Here is a 13,968-nt window from a genome sequence, read left to right on the forward strand (position 1 = left end):
ACAATTATGGATCGTCGTGACTGGTGTACGCTTTGTGAGATAGTTTGCAAGGTACACAGCGTTACTTCTGGCGTCACGTTTCCACATCGATGATAAAAATTCATACTGCTGGTCACAACAGGACGCCATGTTCCTCGTAGAAACGATCTCATCTCCCCCTCCACTCGCGCTCCATAGCTACGCTCGAACAGTATATAGAGTACACAGGGTGGTTATAATTAAACTTCCACTACTTGCTCCATTGAAGACGGAAAACTACAGGGTGATTCAAAAAGAATACCACAACTTTAAAAATGTGTATTTAATGAAAGAAACATAATATAACCGTCTGTTATACATCATTACAAAGAATATTTAAAAAGGTTTTTTTTCACTCAAAAACAAGTTCAGAGATGTTCAATATGGCCCCCTCCAGACACACGAGCAATATCAACCCGATACTCCAACTCGTTCCACACTCTCTGTAGCATATCAGGCGTAACAGTTTGGATAGCTGCTGTTATTTCTCGTTTCAAATCATCAATGGTGGCTGGGAGAGGTGGCCGAAACACCATATCCTTAACATACCCCCATAAGAAAAAATCGCAGGGGGTGAGATCAGGGCTTCTTGGAGGCCAGTGATGAAGTACTCTGTCACGGGCTGCCTGGCGGCCGATCCATCGCCTCGGGTAGTTGACGTTCAGGTAGTTACGGACAGATAAGTGCCAATGTGGTGGCGCTCCATCCTGCTGAAATATGAATTGTTGTGTTCTCGTTCGAGCTGAGGGAACAGCCAATTCTCTAACATCTCCAGATACTGTAGTCCAGTTACAGTAGCACCTTCGAAGAAAAAGGGACCAAAAACTTTATTGGCTGAAATGGCGAACAAATGTACAACTAAATGAAACTTTATAGCTCCCTTAATTCGCCGACAGATAGTGCTTAGCTCTGCCTTTTGTCGTTGCAGAGTTTTAAATTCCTAAAGTTGTGGTATTCTTTTTGAATCACCCTGTATTTACAGTATGGGTACACAACTTTATAGGAATGATGTTCAGACTACGCCGCAGGATTTGCGTGTTAGTAGTTTTAGTGTCATGACTTCCCGTTAGGCGCCCTTACTGGTACGGCAACGTATCGTTGATAGGCATCTGTGTGCGTTACAGTTGCAGGCAGTTAACATGGATTTGGACAAGGCAAACAGAGCTTTACTCGTAAAGCTGTTTTATTTAAACAATAACAATGGTTCTGAAACTTCCTGGCAGATTAAAACTGTGTGCCGGACTGAGACTCGAACTCGGGACCTTTGCCTTTCGCGGGCAAGTGCTCTACCCGAGCCCACGTTCGAGTCTCGGTCCAGCACACAGGTTTAATCTGCCAGGAAGTTTCGTATCAGCGCACACTCCGCCGCAGAGTGAAAATCTCATTCTCAAAACAATGGTTCTGCTGCTCTTCGCGAGTATCGAAGCATTAAAGAAAAACTGAGAGATCCTCCTTCTGCAGGAGATTTGACGTACGTAATTCAGAAGTTCGAATTAACTGGCCATTTGGAAATTGCTCCTGGGAGAGACTGTCAACTGGGCCACAAATTGAATCGCAAATTGTTGAAACAAAAAAGTCAAAATTTTCAATTTTCGTTTTTTCACTGAATAGTACATTTAAGAGTATAGCCTATCGCTTGGTGTTGAAATAAGTCATGCTCCTACAAATTGCAGAAAAGGTGTTAATCTTTACGCTGTTACTTGTTGAAAGCAACTAAGTCACCGACTTTTTTCTTTTCGACAGAGGCTGTTGTTGATGAAACTATCCACTTCCTTTGTTGTGGCAGTAACAGTCACTGTTAATGCTCATTGAGCGACAGTTGGTTGTATTACTACGCCTCTAAAAAGGAAGAATAGTAGTGCAGATTATGATAGGAAAAAAGTAAAGACACCTCGTACCAAAGGACTGCCTTATCGAAATTACGGAGGAGTTTATGTTCCAGGGAAAGTAGTTGGAGAATCTTGCAGGTAAATATCGATCTCTCTTGGAACAACCGTAGGAAACTGTGTAGACGTAACTAATATCAATATTACAGCAATATTAATCTTGTGTTATTAATTTCCTTTCAGCTGCACAATGAAATGCTATGCCTCCATTGACGTAATTCAACGTAATAATATTTTGGCAAGATTTCTTTAGCTTCCTACCGAAGATGCCCAGGACTTACATCTGCAGCGCCTTATTGAAGCAAAGCAATAAAGCAGAGGCGTCCTCGGGAATCTGATCCAGAATGTTGAGGGATGCAACCTTTGTTTACCATATAATGCTTGGAAGTGAAAGCGAACTGGTTTGCAAGAAAGCTTTCCTTAATATACATGTAATGACGAATTCGCACATGTTTCGAATCTATATATCGATGGATTAGAAAGACATACTTTTCATTTAAGAAAAAGACGTGGGCCTATCATTTCAGGATTAATGAACAACATTCCAATGGCTTACCTAACATAGCAGGTACCTATTTCCAGAATGAAGATGGAAGATGTGAAGAAAGTCGTTGAATATGTGCCTGCTGCAAAGGGATCATTCTATTAAGAAGTGCTTTCTTGGCCAGTGACGGACTAAAATTATAGCTAATGTACAGTTAATCATTATTGCTGTTAAAAAAATTCAGTTTCTTCTATTTTGTCAGACAATGCTAATGTATTTTGAAGTGTTCATACAATTAAATCCTAAAAAAGCAAAAATATGTTTGTAAATTGTTGAAACCAAATTAGCCAAAAAACTTTGAAATCATTAAATATCGAAATGATATACTCTAAGTTAATTATTTCTCTCTCAATAAGAGTAGAATGAAGTCAATTCCAGTTCTGAAAAATTCCAATAATGCAGCAGTAATACATAGGGCAGTATTCAGTTTTTCGTTTCTCCTGAAAAGTGTAAAAAAAAAATGACGTATTTGGTTTCAACAACTGATGATTCAATTGTTGAAGTTCCTGTTGCCGTGACTGAGAATGCTGCATGCAGCGTGCGGTCTTCAGGCAGTGGGCGAACTGTGTCACGGCAGCAGGACATTCCATTGGTCTACCGTTCGGAAAGTTCTGCGAACAACTGGTGAAATGGCGTCCTGTAATGCGGTTCTAGGTTGTCGTGAATACAGATGGTCTCGGATTGAGCAACTTCTGTAACCTGGAACGTACACTTGGTGCACAGTTAACAAATGTTGCCCTCTCAGATGGTAATTAAATTGTTTCTTTCAATGGTTTACTCGTTACCTCTCTCCCGCATGTCTTTACAAATGTTTCCACAACATTTCATTGCCCTACGAACACTTTTTTCATGGTTGCACTTCTCAAGTAACGAAAGTTTGATTATAACAACCACCATGTATATGTGACTAGTATAGCAACAACCTAAACGACATTACTTATCTGTTGCCACCTGCAAGAAGGCTGAGCTCCTTATACTGTTTGTCACGCTGTGCGGAACCATTGACTACAACCAGTTTAAAGAACAGCTATCAGGAGAAGACGTTCAATTTCTCTTCCCTCGTCATAAACGATAGCGAGCACTGTGGTTCACTACGTTCTCAGTTTGTGTGCGCTGTCGCAGCTGCTGTCTGAACCGTTATTCTATCACTTGTAGTCCACTACAAATTTGTCAGTTCCTTTTACAGTTAGACATGTACGTTTAAATTAATAAGGGTAGTGATCGTCAATGGACGTACAATAGTAATGATGATTAAACCATTAGACGAAGCACTACAAATCTGGTTTAATCCCACGTCATATTGTTTTCCGCTACTGTCTTAACTGAAGTTACTCCATTGGACACGGCTATTACACAGATGTGAGAAATACAGTGGTAAGCTGAGACATAATGGCGGACTTCCGTAGGAATTGTTTTCTTTGGTTTTGTGACATGTCGAAAACAAGGTAGTGCGCAATCGGCATTCGGGGGCATGGGTTGAGTTGCAACACACTAAAATTGCCTTTTTTCTTACCAGTGATTTGGTCATGCCGTAAGAACTGAATCTTACATGCAACAAAAAAAAATTATACAGTTGTCACATAGTCACGAAAACGTTTCTAGCGACATAGGAAAATATTTGGTTTAATTCCATTCTTGGATCACAATGTTAATTTGTTATCAGGTTATTAGTTTCGGTCGGTAAAAACTGTCTTCAGGCCTGAGTAAACTTGTTGCATGGCAGGTATCGCGCCATTACATGTGGTGGTGCATTCAAAATCATTACCAACTTCGGCTTCGTCAGACAAATTTATGATATGTCAAAAGCACTGCTGAAGCGTACATACTGCACATGAAGAGAGAGACTTCCGTGTGTTTTTACTCGTGTCTGGAGATGGTCATTACCGAGAGAAATTAATAACTCCATTACAAATTAACATTGTGATCCAAGACTGGAATTATAATAGAGCGAAATATTTATAATATCGCAGAGTATTGATGACTATATGTGGCGTATGAGAATCCAGTAATGAATAAAAACTCTGCGGTCCAGATTCCACGTAAGAGCAAGTGCACCCCCTTGCCGCCACCCTCCCCCCCCCCCCCCCCCCCCCCCCTCCCATCACCCTGTCGTGTTCCTACGTGTAGTATGTATTTTCTTTCTAGAGCAACGAACTCCCTGGAACTTTCACCTGTCGCTGCGATCGCAGCACCTCGCCGGACCAGCTACACGGCAGGAACTTGTTACGAGGACAGTTGCGAACTCATATGTAGAGCGCGCGGGCGTTTCAGTCCCTCTAGATACCAACTTTGTCCTAACGTGTAATGTAGCACTTTCTCCTGTGCTCACGTGCAGCATTTAACTCACAAGGGGAGGCCGCCAGTTGTGAAATTCGGATTCGATTCATACTGCGCATAATAAAAGCTCATGGCCAAAGGTGTATTGTGGCAAAGCACCAAGATGCACTTCTCAGCCGTTGTCGAGAAAATCGACAGTTAAAAGAAACCGTTGCGGTGAAATACTCTCTACGATTAATGGTTTTCTACAGCGTCATAGCGCAGCGGTAAGCGCTGGGATTCGTAATCCAAAGGTCGCCGGATCGAATCTCGCGCAATGCAATATTTTTTTATTATTAGTTTTTTGCAATTTTTATATATATATATATATATATATATATATATAAACTATTAATGAATTGCTTATGCATGTTGGTGAAGGCGGATCGCTCTCCAATTGTACCGCCTCCATTTTTCCGTTTGTTTAACAGGGTGTACCAAAGCTGTCCCGTCCGCACTGATTTTCGACGATGTTATAAGTTGCGCTAGGGACCGCATCTACCTTCTTCCGAAGTTAGCAGGCAACTACGCTGTTATGGGGCGGCTCGTTTCGGCCCATTCAACATCTGTCCTTCAAGTGTAACGAGCGAGTAACGGAGTTTATATTTCATACCTGCCACAGCAAGTTTGTGTTCGTGGGGTCTCTATTCTAATTCGAACGTTTGACTTACGCTATACGTATTCGTTTCTACGACTTCCGTTAACTATACGTGGTTAACATTACGAAGACAATTAATAACATTTGTGAAATACAACTTTGTTTGCGGAAAACATAATGATGTTCGAAGTCGCCAGTTTTTCCACGACAAACGACTTTCAACAACTTATTATATGCATAATTGTTGCAACTGATTGCCGGGAATTATATATATATATATATATATATATATATATATATATATATATTATATATATATATATATATATGAATTACAAAAAACAAATACTAAAAAAAAGTTGCATGGAACGAGATTCGATCCGGCGACCTTCGGATTACGAACCCGAGCGCTTACCACTGCACCACCACGCTGTAGAAAATTACTAACCGTAGAGAGTATTTCACCGCAACGGTTTCTTTTTAACTGTCGATTTTCTCGACAACGGCTGAGAAGTGCATCTTGATGCTTTGCCACATCACACCTCTGGCCATGAGCTTTTATTATGCGCAGTATGAATCGAATCTGAATTTCACAATGGGCGGCCTCCCCTTGTCAGTTTAAATTGACTAACAGCACAGATTAAATTGTAGGGGATGGTCCGAACATGAACTCCGCAGTGTTTTGCTATAAATGCCCTATTCGATATGGTGTCACTTGTTTCTTCCAATGCCGAGAACTTCTCCATCTAGTCTGGATGGGCCGAACGATCTATTTCTACGCTACGGATTTATCGGGACATACATTCATGGGCAGTCTCATCAAGTTACAGCTGCTCCGTTAAAGATATAGCCTGATTAGCCCAAACATTATGACCAATGTCCACCGCGAGGTTCAATGCCTCCTGGTGGTTTTGCGGGCACATGATGCAGTAAGGAAAGACTTTAAGCGGAAGAGAGAGGAATGGGCAGCCATTACAGCGAAGACACGGGCCGCAAATGCGGAAACCCACTGATATAAGTGGCTCTGAAAGGGACACAATGTTGTGGCGCTGTGGCTAGAAACGAGAATATCAGTAACGGCGAAACCGGTCGCCTGTTGGCGTACTACTGTCGTGAGCACCTATGGAAAGTGGTTGGAGGATGGTGAAATAACGAGGAGGCCGTATGGCATTAGACGACCACGTCTCATCACAAAGCGTAGAGATCGGAGGCTGCCCCACTCTGTAATCCACGATACTCGGGGACCTGTGGCAGATCTGACGTCAGGGTAAAATGCTGGTGCAGGCACAGGTGTTTCGGAGCACACCGTTCGAAGGCCATTGTTCAAAATGGAGCTCCATATCACACGACCCCTAGACCCCTACACGTGTCCGTGTTGACCCAACGACATAGTGAGTTACGACTGCAGTGGGCACACCATCACTGGGTTATCAATAGAAACGCGTCCCCTGTCGAATAATCACATTTCTTGTTACACCATATCGATGGTTGGGTCCTTATAGCCGTCATCCAGATTTGCTTGAAAGTGCACTGAGCCACAGGCGCAAGCCGGTGAGAGCGGAATTATACTTTGGGGTACACTGAATTGGGCTTCTATGGGACTCTAAGACACCATGACAACAGTAATCTACGTTAACATTATTGTGGACCACTTGCACCTCTTCACGGCTGAAGTCTTCCCTGATGGCGAGGACACGTACCAGCAGGATAATTCTACGCGAAACAAGGCGATAATCGTGCTGCAGTGGTTTGAGAAGTATGATAGCAAAATCACGTTGATGACTTAGTCGGCAAATGCCGCTTAACTGTAGCCAGTGGAACACACATCGGGCGCCAGCTGCGTGTCCTCTGACAACCGTCCCGTTATTTTCCGGAGTTTGGTCACCTGTGAGTAGACATCTGTTTCCACAAACTTCTGGAAACCTACCAAGGACTTGTAGAATCCATGCCAGGCAGAAATGTTACTGTACTGTGTTTGAAAAGTGAACCAACACGCTATTAAACAGATGGTCATAATGATTTGGCTCGTCACGAGGACGAATGGAGCAGTTCGGGGTGTAGAATAACTGGAGCATCGTCACGCACTGTAGTGGTCATCTGAGTGACAGTCAAGCGGGGGGCAATAAGTGCGACAAGGTCTCAATTGATAGCGGCCGGATCGTGGGTACCCGACAAACGGGACCGTGCAAGCACTTGTCTCCTCACATTTTGTGTGTACAGAGCCCAGCAGAAAAATTGACCCTCCAGTTTAGCCGAGCGCGCTAACGCGCTGCTTCCTGGACTGGGGTAGGAGCGCCGGCCCCGGATCGAATCCGCCTGGCGGATTAACGACGAGGGCCGGTGTGCCAGCCAGCCTGGATGTAGTTTTTAGGCGGTTTTCCACATCCCCCTAGGTGAATACCGGGCTGGTCCCCCACGTCCCGCCTCAGTTACACGGTTCTCATACATCTGAACACTTTCGCGCTGTTCCATGGATTACACTAGTCGCAGACAGTTGGGGTACACTAATTCCTTCCCAGGGGGGGGTATGGGGTGGTGGCAGGAAGGGCATCCGGCCACCCCTTCAACTAACATTGCCACATCCGATTAACCAAGCCGACCCTGCGTATCCGCGGGAAAAACGGCATAAGTAAAAGAAAGAAAAAGAGCCCAGCAGAAAAACTCTTCCCCCTGTCAGATGCTGTGGTCGACAACGCTTCGTTGGCAACTGTCGGTGAGGAGTATCGCATATTGTAATAGCGGATAGACTGGCCACGGTGGAGCAATTCACCCCCCATTTCAGTGATGAACAACGAGTGATGGGTGCAGGGTTCGAACACGCCGATTTTTTTTTAAGTTATTGACATGCAAGAGAGAGAGAGCGCAAGTTATGTTCATGTAAAACAATTTTTGGTTTTGTTGTGGCACAGTGTGCTCTACGCAGCCTGATAAATTCTTAGCAGAAGTGTGGTAGGTGATGGACGTATTCAACAGTGCTACTTTCACTTGTATCTGTTAAATGAAGATTTATTGTAAACTACAGTTTTTTTAAGGTAAGACTGCAGCACTGCGCAACTAGTCGGAATGATTGTTAGCAAGTTAACTTGCTCAGAGCTGATACGAAGACTAGTCGTCTTCCCTCAATCATGCGTTAAGATATCAATCGATTAAGCTGTTTGATTGTTATAGAACTTCTCTGTTAACACTGTACCCTTTTCAAATCATTGTTGATTTTGTTAAGCATAACATTGTTCAGACCAATGATGTGTGTGGAGATCAGGCGAAATTTTACTGTCTTTTTTGAATACACACTTCATTCTAAAATAGTTGTCTTGGAATATCACTTCATAGGAATAGCTACTCTCCCCATTCCACTGTTTAAAGAAGGTTTATCATTACGCATTAACACATTGCACCATGTGGTATGCAACAGTTTGAATATTTATTTTGGAACAAAACTCTAGCGTAGCCGCTGCCTGCTTACTGTTTGCTATTGTGCTTTCCAGAAGTGTGCAACAACGTTGTCAAGACCTAAGGTAAGCAGAAATTTCAATTAGGGTCAGATAATTGTTTTACTTCAGTTGCGCATTTAATAAAGCCAAGTTGTATTCAGACCAGTTATAGTTCAATTCAAGTTAGGTGCTGTTTAGTCAAAGATTAGCATACGAGTTTATGTTGGAGAACAGTTTGTTGGTGCATAGTTTTAGTAATACGTAGATTTTTTTATGGACTGGGAGGTAAATTTGGGCTAAATGTCATACGGAAACAAATAGTGGGGAGGTTACGATATCTACATGGGGCCCCCATACGTCTGCTGACGTCCCTCGCGGGTCAACGACACAGAAGCCTAGTTCGTTCATATGAACACATCTCGCCGAAAGGCGTACTGTGACTTTTACAATGTGATTCACCACCCCCATCAGTCTTGTTCAGAATGGTTTGAGGAACGCCCACGCAAACGAGGGCGTTTCTGAGCTCTGCCAACCCGACGTCACTCTTGATTACATCAGCGATGCCATCGACCCGGATATGCTCTTGTTTGGGTCAGCCCTGACCAACCTCCTTGGCTGTCGCCGGACTACGATGACTTCAGGGCATTCAACGGCATGGTCATCAATGTCGTTATGGCAGAGGCGAAATTGCTGCTTCCCCAGGAGCATATACCTTTCATGTTTTACAAACTGTCAGTCGTTCGGGAAAATGTATTTATGAAACAATTAAGTGTGACACTCCATTTTTTAGGTAAGTTTCTCTACGGTTGGTGGTTTATTACCGATGGCTTTATATAAGAGCTACATTTCAGCGGTCCATGAAATTTTTCTTGCGAAGTGAGCCCAAATGCTTATAATCAGGTTGTGTATCTTTTAATAAAAATGATGGCGTCAGGAAAAAAATTAAGTGTGTGTTAGTGTCTCCATCCATTAGTGTCGACATCCATCGTAGTTGTGGGCGGATGAGAAGTGCGTATGGTTCAGGATGCTTCCACAAAACTTATGGTGTTTTGGTAGAGTGAATGCCGTTATGTACCATTCTCGTTATCACGGTAAATGGTTCAAATGGCTCTGAGCACTATGGGACTTAACATCTGAGGTCATCAGTCTCCTGGACTTATAGAACTACTTAAACCTAACCAACCTAAAGACATCACACACATACATACACGAGGCAGGATTCGAACCGGCGACCGTAGCGGTCGCGCGGTTCCGGACTGAAGCGCCTAGAACCGCTGGGTCACAGCGGCCGGCGTAATCAGGGTAACAATTGGAGCTGTATGCTACTAGGTAGATGAGCAATTCATTTACTCTTCAGTATGAATGCTTCCTGCATCATCACCCCACATCTGGCTTGACTTTAATTTTTCAATTGTGTTTACGGCGTTTGGTTTCGAAGTTCTGGCATGTGTGTTTGCAAACTAAATTGTGAGCATTCAGATTCACACATTATGCAGTCGATTATTGTTTTTAATGGCCATACATGTTTCGGCGCCTTTGTACAATCACCAGTGCATACTTTTACTCAGTTACAAACAAAAAATTTTCTGCCTTGGTCGCACTTTATTATTTCTGATTCCGCATTTCGGCAATCGGCCATCCTCACATGAAAAAATTAACGTTTTAAGTCAAATAATACACGATCATGACTGAGTGCCGAAAAGCGTAGTCGGGAACAATAAAGTGCAACCAAGACAGAAGAAATTTGTGTGTAAGCACATGAAACATAGGCGCTGACGTCTACAAAGACGTCCTACCTTCCACTATCACTTTCGTTCGGGTCTTGTTCTCTATGATGTTAAGCGTCTGTAGGATCTTCTTTACCTTACTTTGCAGCTTGCTCTGGTTATTTCCGTGGTAGCTGTTAGCTGTGTCCTCGTCTGCTGAAGAAAGGCACACGAACACGGCACGTGCCTTTGATGAACCACATAAAAAGACCTGCATATGTTACTCTGTGCATTTCTCCAACAGATGAGCACGCGTACGAAGACAGCTACTAGGAAACTAACAGTGGCAAGCTGTATAATGAAGTCAAGAAGGTCCTACTGAACCTAGCACTGTAGAGCCGCGTTTCTCAATCTTTTCTCCTTTGTGGCACACCAAAACACATTTCAAACTTGCGCTATACCCCAACATATGCTAGTCTTCCAATACGTAAAAAAGCAAAGTACAGGGTTATTACAAATGATTGAAGCGATTTCACAGCTCTACAATAACTTTATTATTTGAGATATTTTCACAATGCTTTGCACACACATACAAAAACTCAAAAAGTTTTTTTAGGCATTCACAAATGTTCGATATGTGCCCCTTTAGTGATTCGGCAGACATCAAGCCGATAATCAAGTTCCTCCCACACTCGGCGCAGCATGTCCCCATCAATGAGTTCGAAAGCATCGTTGATGCGAGCTCGCAGTTCTGGCACGTTTCTCGGTAGAGGAGGTTTAAACACTGAATCTTTCACATAACCCCACAGAAAGAAATTGCATGGGGTTAAGTCGGGAGAGCGTGGAGGCCATGACATGAATTGCTGATCATGATATCCACCACGACCGATCCATCGGTTTTCCAATCTCCTGTTTAAGAAATGCCGAACATCATGATGGAAGTGCGGTCGAGCACCATCCTGTTGAAAGATGAAGTCGGCGCTGTCGGTCTCCAGTTGTGGCATGAGCCAATTTTCCAGCATGTCCAGATACACGTGTCCTGTAACGTTTTTTTCGCACAAGAAAAAGGGGCCGTAAACTTTAAACTGTGAGATAGCACAAACCACGTTAACTTTTGGTGAATTGCGAATTTGCTGCACGAATGCTTGAGGATTCTCTACCGCCCAGATTCGCTCATTGTGTCTGTTCACTTCACCATTAAGAAAAAATGTTGCTTCATCACTGAAAACAAGTTTCGCACTGAACGCATCCTCTTCCATGAGCTGTTGCAACCGCGCCGAAAATTCAAAGCGTTTGACTTTGTCATCGGGTGTCAGGGCTTGTAGCAATTGTAAACGGCAAGGCTTCTGCTTTAGCCTTTTCCGTAAGATTTTCCAAATTGTCGGCTGTGGTACGTTTAGCTCCCTGCTTGCTTTATTCGACGACTTCCGCGGGCTACGCGTGACACTTGCCCGCACGCGTTCAACCGTTTCTTTGCTCACTGCAGGCCGACCCGTTGATTTCCCCTTACAGAGGCATCCAGAAGCTTTAAACTGCGCGTACCATCGCCGAATGGAGTTAGCAGTTGGTGGATCTTTGCTGAACTTGGTCCTGAAGTGTGGTTGCACTGTCATGACTGACTGATGTGAGTGCATTTCAAGTACGACATACGCTTTCTCGTCTCCTGTCGCCATTTTGTCTCACTGAGCTCTCGAGCGCTCTGGCGGCAGAAACCTGAAGTGTGGCTTCAGCCGAAGAAAACTTTATGAGTTTTTCTACGTGTCTGTAATGTGTCGCGACCATATGTCAATGAATGGAGCTACAGTGAATTTATGAAATCGCTTCAATCATTTGTAATAGCCCTGTACATCCTTTTTGTTATTTTTATGAGTATATTCGAATATAATTGACTATTTCTTGCAAACCGGACTACTCCAAGAATCAATTTGGCGCTAAATTTTTATCTTCTAGATATTTTATCTCCGACGCATCAGAAGACGTTAGAAGTCTTGCGACACACCTGACATGTACCAGCGACACACCAATGTGTCGCGACACGGCGGCTGAGAAACGCTGCTCTAGACTACAAGACCTGAATAAAAAACCGGCTGATGCCAGACTATGTTTCGGTATTGAAAAGAATAATTGCTTGCGTAATAGCAGGACATCAGTCCACATGATTGGGCATACTGCGTTTATAGTAATTACGGGCACTCAGTCAACCCCATTTTCTCTCGTAGCCAGTGGAAAGGAGCGGCGGCGTTCGCGTGCAGACTGCACAATGGGGCGGTGTCCGCGTGTTACCGCTAGCGTGGGCAGAACAGGCTGACGTGTCACCGCACTGCGTGTTGTATAGCTAGCGCCTGCCGCCCACTGCTGTCTGGGTGGCGGCAGCGGTGAAGCCCACACTGCCACACACCACGCCCGGATCTGCAGTGACCACCACTCGCAACGCATCGGTTTTGCTCTGTCCCACATGGAGACTTCTAGCATTCTATATAGGTCGAGGAGACAGGGACAAAACAGTTGACTGCTCCTCAACAGGGCCCAGTTATTAACTCTCTAAAACTAAAAAAAGTCCTCCCGAACAGGCCGTGAAGGCCCAACGGTACCGACCGGCCGCCGTGTCATCCTCAGACCATAGGCGCCACTGGATGCGGACATGGAGGGGAATGTGGTCAGCACACCGCTCTCCCGGCCGTATGTCAGTTTCCGAGACCGGAGCCGCCATTTCTCAATCTAGTAGCTCCTCAGTTTGCATCACAAGGGCTGAGTGCACCCCGCTTGCCAACAGCGCTCGGCAGACCGGATGGTCACCCATCCAAGTCCTATCCCAGCCCGACAGCGCTTAACTTCGGTGATCTGACGGGAACCGGTGTTACCACTGCGGCAAGGCCGTTGGCGTTATTAACTCTCATCGATAAAATAATTGTTGGAACGTTTAAAATTTGTATTTCCATCAGTTATGTCATTATTATTATTTGACAAATATTTCGACTGCTTTTAGACTTACTTTCTAACTTCTTAGCTCGCTCTCGTCGATTCGAAGAATGTTAAGAGTTTTTGTTCTGCCCATTCTGAGATGTGGATGCAAATATGTTTACCGGCGTTACTTTCGGTGATTAAATAGTTTATTATGAGTTTATTTCGATAGCTTGCATCTTCTGTAGATATACTTGTGTGTGTCATCTCTAGCTTTCGCTGTTGTTCCCGTCCACATGCCGATGACGATTGTTTAATACGGAGCTTTTACAGAACCTTCCCCGTACCAACGACAAAAAAATTTTTGTAAATGCAATTGGCAGAATGAGTTTTACTCCTAGTGAAATTCTATATCAGCCGTAGATCATCATCATCGTCTCATCGGTTGGTGGCTGCGATCGAATCCAGAATCTTTAGACGAAGATGATACGAATTTACAACATTGTGGAACTTTAAAAAATTTAAGATCAATTCGAAAATGCTAGTTGCATGTACAACCGAGCACCCA

General features: G+C 43.8%; 1 protein-coding gene and 1 pseudogene across 5 annotated transcripts in view; both read right to left on the minus strand.

Annotated features, from left to right (window-relative positions):
- The window catches only part of LOC124607365 (rab11 family-interacting protein 4), a 929,323-nt gene that overhangs the window by 122,264 nt on the left and 793,091 nt on the right, over window positions 1-13,968 (minus strand). The window lies entirely within an intron of this gene.
- On the minus strand, window positions 13,264-13,381 carry LOC124607733 (annotated as a pseudogene).

The sequence above is a fragment of the Schistocerca americana genome, chromosome 3 (assembly GCF_021461395.2).
Source record: "Schistocerca americana isolate TAMUIC-IGC-003095 chromosome 3, iqSchAmer2.1, whole genome shotgun sequence".
NCBI lineage: Eukaryota > Metazoa > Arthropoda > Insecta > Orthoptera > Acrididae > Schistocerca > Schistocerca americana.